A 10437-nucleotide genomic window follows, 5' to 3' on the forward strand; every position below is an offset into this window, starting at 1 on the left:
GGCCTATTTCTTTAGCTCTATACCGGATGTCGCCACTGGAGTTTGCTGAGTTAAAGAAACATATTGAGGAGCTTTCTGCAAAGAATTTTATAGACCAAGTGTGTCTCCATGGGGAGCACCAGTTATTTTTGTAAAGAAGAAGGATGGTAGCATGAGATTGTGTACAGACTACCGAAAATTGAATAAAATTACTATCAAGAACAAGTACCCTTTGCCACGAAGTGATGATCTTTTGGACCAATTGAGGGGTGTTTGCATGTTTTCTAAGATTGACCTTCGGTCCAGATATCACCAGATTCGGATTAAGCCAGATGATGTGTCTGAAACAGCCTTCCGATCCAGATACGGACATTATGAGTACCAAGTTATTCCATTTGGACTCACTAATGCTCTGGCGGTGTTCATGGATTACATGAATCAAATCTTTAGACTTTATTTGGACCAATTTGTTATTGTATTCATTGATGATATTTTGATATATTCCAAGAGTAAAGAGCATACGGATCACCTAAGAACTGTGTTGCAAGTGTTGAAAGATAAAAAGTTGTATGCCAAACCATCAAAGTGTGAGTTTTGGCTTTCAGAGGTACAATTATTGGGTTATGTGATTTCGGCTAATGGTGTTGCGATGGACCCAAGCAAGATAGAAGCAATAATGAATTGGGAACGTCCTAAGATGGTGAATGAAATTAGAAGTTTTCTGGGCTAAGCCGGTTATTATCGTAGATTTATCGAAGGGTTTTCTACAATGGTACTACCATTGACCCGCTTGACACTAAAGCATACTCCTTTTGTGTGTACCTAGGAATGTGAGGAGTGCTTTCTGACTCTGAAAGAGAAATTAACTATTGCTCCGGTGTTGACTCTTCCAGATCCAGAGGGTGAACTTGAATTGTATTGCGATGCGGCTAAGAAAGGGTTGGGTAGTGTATTGATGCAGGAAAGGAGAGTTGTTGCTTATGCATCCAGGCAGTTAAAGCCTCACGAGGAAAATTATTTTTAATTGGTGTTTAATGTTGAACGTTTCCTCCCTTAAATGTATTGATCTAAATTTTAAAATCTTCTCCATTAACGTTGATTAAAATAAAATAAAGAACCCAGTATTTCAATTATGTTTGAAATTCTTCCTTTAGTTATTATTGGTTTATCTATTTCACATATATCGACCTTTGTGAAAAGGAAGTTCAAAAATATTTTGCTAACGTAAACATGGGTAATTTAACCGTGACAGTTTGTTAATCCCATAGATTTTGTTTTGGATCATTTTGGCCGAGACGGCTTGGGGATTCAAAATTAAGTTTATCATAAAATAACATAAAATATATGTTAAAAGGATTAACTGAGTTGTGACAGCTTGTTAATTCTTTTATTCTTTAGAATCATTTCGACTGTGACAGTCCGATGATTTTAGATCATTTAGTAATAATCAACAAACAAACAAAAAATCAAAGTTTTATTTAAAACTATTTGATTTTGGATTAATTAAAACATAAAGAATAAAAATTAGTTTGATATTAATTGAAATAAGAATCAGTTGAGCCGTGACGGCTTGTTAACCCCACTTATTGCCAATCTCCTCAAGGTTCTATTATCGTTCTCCGAGGCACTAGGAGGATATTCTTTGCTCTTAATGTAGCATTTGATATCATGATACCACGGCTTGCCGTCGAGCTCCTCTTCCACTGTTTGACAATATGCAGGCTGATCACGAGTTTCCATCCTTACCAGTGGCATATCTCTGTCATGGCTTATATTGAACATTGAAGATAAAGTGGCTAAAGCATCGGCCAACTGATTATCTTCACGAGGGATGAGATGGAATGTAACTTTATCAAATTTCTCAATTAGCTCTCTTATGTAAGCATAATAAGGGACTAATTTGGCATCTCGGGTTTCCCAATCTCCTCTTAGTTGATGGATAACTAGAGCAGAATCTCCATACACCTTGAGAACTTTTGCTTTTGATTCTATTGCCGCTTGGATTCCCATAGCACATGCCTCATACTCTGCTACATTATTTGTATAGTCAAAGCATAACCTGGCTGTGATTGGAATAAAATGGTTTTCAGGGGAAACTAATATAGCTCCAATTCCATGTCCCAATGCATTAGATGCCCCATCAAACAATAAAGTCCATCCTTCTTGCTGTGAAGACTCTTCTTCTTCTTCAAATAAAGCCATTATATCTTCATCTGGAAAATCACACTGCATCGACTGATAATCTTCCACGGGCTGTTGAGCCAAATACTCAGCAAGAGCACTGCCTTTTATTGCCTTTTGAGTGACATAGACAATATCATATTCTGATAACAGAACTTGCCAGCGAGCTATTCTTCCAGTAAGAGCCGATTTCTCAAAAATATACTTGATCGGGTCCATCTTTGACACTAACCAAGTAGTATAATACAACATATACTGCCTCAAGCGACGAGCAGCCCATGCCATAGCACAACACGTCCGTTCCAACAACGAATAATTTGCTTCACAACTGGTAAACTTCTTGCTCAAGTAGTATATGGCGTGCTCTTTTCTACCAGATTCATCATGCTGCCCCAATACACAACCCATAGATTCATCAAGCACTGTCAGATACATAATGAGAGGTCTTCCCGGCACAGGAGGTACCAAAATGGGAGGCTCTTGCAGATACTGTTTGATCTTCTCGAAAGCCTTTTGACAATCTTCATTCCACACCACAGTATGACTCTTGCGTAACAATTTAAAAATTGGTTCGCAAGTTGCAGTTAATTGAGATATGAACCTGGCAATATAATTCAATCTCCCTAAAAATCCACGAACTTCCTTTTCTGTACGAGGAGCTGGCATATCTATGATTGCTCGGACCTTGTCAGGATCAACTTCTATCCCTTTTTGACTAACCACGAACCCCAATAATTTGCCCGACTTCACGCCAAAAGTGCATTTAGCTGGCTTTAACCTGAGCTTGAACTTTCTTAATCGCTCAAAAAGCTTTTGTAGGTTGACTATGTGGTCCTCTTTTGTTTGAGACTTTGCAATAATGTCGTCTATATAAACCTCTATCTCTTTATGCATCATGTCATGGAACAAGGTCACCATTGCTCTTTGATAAGTTGCCCCTGCATTTTTTAAACCAAATGGCATTACTCTGTAGCAAAATGTTCCCCATAACGTGATGAATGTGGTTTTCTCCATGTCTTCAGGAGCCATTTTGATCTGATTATAACCCGAGAAACCATCCATGAAGGAGAAAAATGAGTGTTGAGCAGTATTATCCACCAGAACATCAATATGAGGGATTGGGAAGTCATCCTTGGGGCTAGCTCTATTCAAATCTCGATAGTCAACACACATTCGAACTTTCCCATCTTTCTTTGGAACTGGAACAATGTTTGCAACCCATTGAGGGTACCTGGAAACTGAAAGGAAACCGGCATCGAACAATTTTTTAACTTCTTCTCTAACTTTCAATAGCATATCTGCTTTCATCCGTCTCAACTTTTGCTTAACTGGGGGACACTCGGGCTTCAAAGGTAATTTATGCTCAACTATGCTAGCATCTAGCCCAGGCATATCTTGATATGACCACGCAAAAATATCACTATAATCGTACAAGAGCTTAATCAACTTGCTACGCTCACTTTCTTTCATACATGTGCCAACTTTAATTTCCCTTTTGTCATGTTCAGTCCCCAAATTGATTATTTCAATTGACTCCTCATGGGGTTGAATTTCTTTGGCTTCTTGTTCTATTAATCTCATTAACTCAGGGGGAGGTTCCCAACTTTCTTCATTATCCTCGTCAGCATGATTAATAGGGTGATCAAAATCATATGATGAGATGCTAACATGGTCATTTTCAAGAGAAACACTTTCAGATCTGCATTTATTGGTGTTAACAAAAGGAAGAGAAATAAGATGAATAAAGATTGAAGTAGTGGCCAGGTGCAAGATAAAGAAACAAGGATAAATTGAAGGAAATGCATTCATTGATAACAAATACTGAAACAAAACATGTGAGCCCATGTTACAAAAAGTATTCCTAAAGCCTTGGGCAGAGCAATAGGATTAGCATTACAAATTACTTTGAATCTAAGATCACGGGTAACTCGACGACCTCCCAATTGCCAAGCTCTGTATCCGAAGAGCATGGATATACCAAGTTAATATTGCCATTGCCAGGACGATCATCTTCAATAGCAGCCACTTGATTTAAAAACACCAGTTCAGCACTTCGGAAGCTTTGCCGAATATCACAAATGGGAACCCCCTCAGTTCTTGGATCCCTACCTTGATGATCATCTTCAATAGCAGCCACTTGATCCAAAAACACCAGTCCAGCACTTCGGAAGCTTTGCCGAATATCACAAATGGGAACCCCCTCAGTTCTTGGATCCCTACCTTCCAACCGAGCTATCCTTCTTTCCTTCTTCTCTTCCATGACTCTTCTTTTATCCGCTCTAGTGGGCCTGTATCCCAACCCAAATCTGTTTTTATTCTCACACAGTTGTAGCGGCTCAGCAATGCCTTCTCCATTTTTCCCTAGCCCGTGCCCATACAAACAACCTCCTTCGAGCATAAGTTTAGCCACCATTAATGATGCATTAGATGGTGTTGGCTTTATAACTTGTGCTCCTTCCCCTACATAGGTGGTGTTAGCAATCTCAAGTGCTTGGAAAGAAGTTTCAAGGGCCTCCTCTGCAGCTTCAATATAAGGGTTTGATGATGTTTTACTCACCAACAAATCTTCTTCACCTGAAACAATTACCAACTTGTTGTCTATTATGAACTTCAACTTTTGGTGCAATGTGGAGGGCACAACTCCCGCAGAGTGAATCCAAGGTCGCCCCAAGAGACAACTATAGGCTGGCATAATGTCCATCACTTGGAAGGTGATTTCAAAAGTACATGGGCCAATCTGGATCGGAATGTCAATTTCCCCAATCACTTTTCTTCTAGTACCATCGAAAGCTCTCACTATCATAGTACTTGGTCTCATGTATGACATATTGAAAGACAGCTTTGATAGTGTTTATAGGGGCATTACAGTCAAAGAGGAGCCATTGTCAATAAGTACTTTAGCCATAGCATGATATTGACATTTCACAGAAATATGCAATGCTCTATTATGCCCTCTTCCATCCGCCGGTATTTCATCATCAGTAAAACTGACATAATTAACTCTTAGTTCTGAGTGGGGAAATTGTCAGTTTTACTGAAGAAGTGTGCCTCTTATGCCAGTGTAACCAGAAATGCCATCGTCAAGTTTATTAAGAAAGAGTTGATCTGTCGTTATGGCCTGCCAAACAAGATCATTACTGACAATGCGACTAACCTGAATAACAAGATGATGAAGGAATTATGCGAGAACTTCAAGATACAACATCATAACTCCTCCCCATATCGACCAAAGACGAATGGAGCAGTTGAAGCAGCAAACAAGAACATCAAGAAGATCATTGAAAAGATGGTGATAACATACAGTGACTGGAGTGAAATGCTTCCTTTTGCCTTACACGGATATCGACCTCTATTCGTACCTCAACCGGTGCAACCCCATTCTCGTTGGTGTACGGAATGGAAGCAGTGCTTCCTATTGAAGTGGAGATTCCCTCGTTGAGAGTCCTAATGGAGACAGAATTGGAAGAAGCAGAGTGGGTCCAATCTCGACTTGATCAATTGAATCTTATTGAAGGAAAAAGATTAAATGCTCTTTGTCATGGCCAATTGTATCAAAAGAGGATGGAGCAAGCTTATGAGAAGAAAATATGACCTCGGCAATTTCAAGAAGGAGATTTAGTGCTAAAAACGATTCTTCCCATTCAAAAGGATCACCGAGGAAAGTGGACTCCCAATTATCAAGGGCCCTATGTTGTGAAGAAAGCCTTTTCTGGAGGGGCCCTAATACTCACAAAGATGGACGGTGAAGATCTACCGCTCCCGGTCAATTCAGATGCAGTCAAGAAGTATTATGCTTAGAAAACAAAAAAAACAAAAAACAAAACAAAAAACAAAACAAAAAACAAAACAAAACAAACAAACAAAAAAGAAGAAGAAAAAGAAGGTGCTTGCTAGGTTGAAAACCTGAAAAGGCGACCTAGGCAAAAAATAGAGCGACCTGGTAGGTTGAAAACTCGAAAGAGCAACCTAGGCAAAAGTTAGGGTCCAAAAAGTAAAGTATCACTCTTGATATATCAAGCTAGCATCAAAAGATCTCCCAAACTGGAGCAAATTATAAACTCGAGGCACAAGGGGCTGGGGCAACTAGTATCCATGGAAGTTGATTAGGGCATGTTCAAGATGATAAGCAAGTGAAGCTAGCATTGGTCATTGGAAAGAGCATCACTGGATGAGCCGAAACCCTCTCTTTTACCATTTCCTTTTAAATTTCTTTGTCTCTTTATATCCTATGACTCATCTGTACTATACCTTTTTCATATAATGACATTTCCTTTTTTTCTTCTTCACTTCCATTGTTATGCATTTCTGATGATAAGCTTATACTGAAATATGAAATATGTGATATATCATCATATATGCATTGAGAATTACTATAATTGCTTCAAAGGATCATGGTAAACACGATAAATCTCCCACAAGCAGGGTACGATAAGTAACAGATATCAAGAGTGTAGTTCAAAGGACCAGCACCACAGTCTGGGTACACAAAAGTGAAGCAAGAAACAAGAACACTTTTCAGTTCATTCATGAGTTAAGAGTTAATTAAAACTGCAAGGCGATAGAACTAAGGGAGGGAAGAGGGCATAATAGAGCATCTTTTAATTTCTATTATGTTAGTTTTACTGACAAAATGTGTGGGGTTAACAAGCCGTCACGGCCCAGCTGATTCCCATTTCAATGGATATCAAACTAATTTTTATTCTTTATGTTTTAATTAATCCAAAATCAAATAGTTTAAATAAAACTTTGATTTTTTGTTTGTTTATTGATTATTACTAAATGATCTAAAATCATCGGACTGTCACAGTCGAAATGATTCTAAAAAATAAAAGAATTAACAAGCTGTCACAACTCAGCTAATCCTTTTAACATATATTTTATGTTATTTTATGATAAACTTAAATGAATTTTGAATCCCCAAGCCGTCCCGGCCAAAATGATCCAAAACAAAATCTATGGGATTAACAAACCGTCACGGTTAAATTACCCATGTTTACGTTAGCAAAATATTTTTGAACTTCCTTTTCACAAAGGTCGATATATGTGAAATAGATAAACCAATAATAACTAAAGGAAGAATTTCAAACATAATTAAAATACTGGGTTTTTATTTTATTTTAATCAACGTTAATGGAGAAGATTTCAAAATTTAGATCAATACATTTAAGGGAGGAAACGTTCAACATTAAACACCAATTAAAAATAATAAAGAAATGGCAATCGACCTTAAATGAGAAGATGATTATTGACAACAATAAAAGCTAATAAAAATCTAAACAAAGGATGGAAATAAAATCAGTAACGTCAATCAATCTTTTTTATTTCCCTTTTTTATTTTTTCATTAATTTTTCTTAGAAGGAAACACATGAAAGATGTAAACATTAAATGACAAAAATTAAGTGATGACAATTCAAAACAAGGATTTTAATCATTTAGCATTAAATGCCAGAAACCTAGGTTTACGATATCAGACCTTTATTTAGATAGCAAGAAATACTATATGTTAAAATCTTATTTGGAACAAGTCATAAGAAGAAGCTCTTTGCAGATTCATTTTAAAAAACATACACCAGTTAGAACTTAGAACGAAGGAATGGAATGAAATATTAATGGGAGGTGTGGTGAAAAATTTATGACGACGGGTTGAGTTTGAACCATCTTTGTTTGAGGGAAGGTTTAAGTTATAATACTCTTTATACATATCAAGAACCAACCACTGTCAATATCGCTTTTTTCATTTGTGTTTTATACTTATTTTAGCAGATATTATAGACGAAAGAGGATCACCAAAAAGGTACAAAAAAATATCATTGGTTCTTTATCATATGAGTATAGAGAAACTAACCTCTGATTACAAACGAGATGGACTACGTTTCACTGTTTCTTTGCACTTTTTTTCTTTCTTTTCCCTTTTTGTTTGCAGTGTCTTTCTTCTTTCACACTTGATTCCCTTCCTTTTTCTGTTAGACACTCAACTCTCAAATAAATTTTCTGGTTTTTTAGTAATCTTTGACATCCTAAAAAAAAATTCCTTTTCTCTTTCTAATATCTATGTTTCAACTTCTTTTTCCTTTCTGAAAGAAAATTTAGTTGTCTCCAAAAAGAAAACCTCTTTTTTTTTGGCAACCGAACCACTGGTATTTATAGAGCAAAAGCTATTGTTGCTTCGGTCCTTTTCATTTCTTCCTGAACACGTTAACGCGGAGTTATTGGAGATAATCAATTTGACTGACAAGGGATGGGTCTTTGATTGTCATTGAGAGATAGAGGTTTTAGGGTTAGAAAATGAGGGGTTATGGGTTGGCAACTAGGGTTATGGTGAGACTTCAAGATCAAAGCTGAAGTTCAAATGTGTATTTGATTTGATGTACCTAGGTTAATAGGTTTCTTCTTTCCCTTATCTTTTTGCTTGCAGCGCCCTCTCTTTATGTCCTGGCTGATGACGTACTAAATTTACAATTTATACTCCTAAGAAAAAAATAAATTTAAAATAGCCCCTGCAAGTCCCTTGCTCTTCCATCGCCCAAATCTCTGTTTTTTTTGTAGCCCCCTGTGTTTTCTTTTCTCCAACGTAATGCAGCTTGACATGATGAGCAAGTGGGATAAATTGTCATCTTAAATGATGATGGGTGCATGGAGTTTGAGAACCGCCATCAAACTTTCCTTTTCATTAAGAAACGTATTTTATTATCATTATTAATATTTTTAAATAAATGATAAAATCTGAACTCTTTTTTTATCAATATCTCTCTTCCTTTTTTACTTACTTTCTTTTTACTTTTTTCATTTTTCTATTTTCCTTCATTTCTTTTTTCCTTTTTGATATAAAACAAAAATAAATAATAATGATGATAATAATATACTACAAAATAAAAGTTTCATATTTTTTTTTTTTTTTTTTTTTTGTGTGAGGACAAAGTCGAGTGATTACAGCTGCCCCTCTTTACTTATCTTTAGTCGAGAATATAAAGAAATGTAATTTTCATATTATCATAAAGAATAAGTAAAGACGTGAACTCTCCTTTTGTCCGGGAACATATGAAGTGATGGATATTAAGGTATAAATATATACAATGATGAGCGTAGGAGCTCAATAGGTAAACGATGATGGCACGGGGGCCTAAAAGGTAAATATATGCGAAATTGCGATCTCGGCTTAAATAGGAAAAAAATAAGTATGTGCGGAATAAGCTGTCAATTTCAAATTATCAAACTGTCACAGTTAAAATAACCCAAAATTATATTAAAAGATTAACAAGCTGTCACGGCTAAATTAATCTCAGTTGTGGGACAGGGGACCCAGCTTTAATGAGTGAAGGACAGAAATGACGAGCGTAGGAGCTCAATAGGTAAACGGTGATGGCGCGGGGGCCTAAAAGTTAAATATATGCGGAATTGAGATCCCGGCTTAAATAGAAAAAAATAAGTATGTGCGGGATAAGCTGTCAATTTCAAGTTATCAAACTGTCACAGTTAAAATAACCCAAAATTATATAAGATTAACAAGCCGTCACAGCTAAATTAATCTCAGTTGTGGGACAGGGGACACAACATTTGGTTAAAAATTAATGATTCGGGAGAATGGACCCGACTTGAACTGAAAATAAATGGTACGGGAGAGTGGACCCGTCTTGACAGAAATTTAAAGGCGCGGGAGAGTGGACCCGCCTTGGCATAAATTTAAAGGCGCGGGAGAATGGACCCGCCTTGACATAAATTTAAAGGCGCGGGAGAGTAGACCCGCTCTGACAAAAAATTAAAGACGCGGAAGAGTAGACCTGCTTTGGCAAAAATTTAAAAGGCGCGAAAGAGTGGACCCGCTTTTGCAGAAAAATAAAGGTGCGGAAGAGTGGACCCGCTTTGGCAGAAATTTAAAGGTGCGGAAGAGTGGACCCGCTTTGACAGAAAAATAAAGGCGCGGAAGAGCGGACCCGCTTTTGCAGAAAAATAAAGACGCGGAAGAGTGGACCCGTTTTGACAAAAATTAAAAGGCGCAGAAGAGTGGACCCGCTTTGGCAGAAATTTAAAGGCGCGTAAGAATGTACCCGTCTTTAGCTAGGTGTAGGCATAATAGAGCATTGCTGAATATGAGTGGGGCCCTGTACCCGGGTCTGAGTGAAACATGACATAGGTTAGAGGTTGTGTAGTGGTATCCATTTTGGATGTACATCCTGTTTGGTTATCATGAAAACCTCAGCTAGAGTGTGACTCTGAATTCTAGAGACCAATATAGAATCGTAGAGCCACCCATTAAGAGCTTTCATGAATTAGAAAAG

This window comes from Gastrolobium bilobum, unplaced genomic scaffold (assembly GCF_033153095.1).
Source record: "Gastrolobium bilobum isolate Gb01-03AN ecotype WA unplaced genomic scaffold, APGP_CSIRO_Gbil_v1 utg26465, whole genome shotgun sequence".
Taxonomy (NCBI): Eukaryota; Viridiplantae; Streptophyta; class Magnoliopsida; order Fabales; family Fabaceae; genus Gastrolobium; species Gastrolobium bilobum.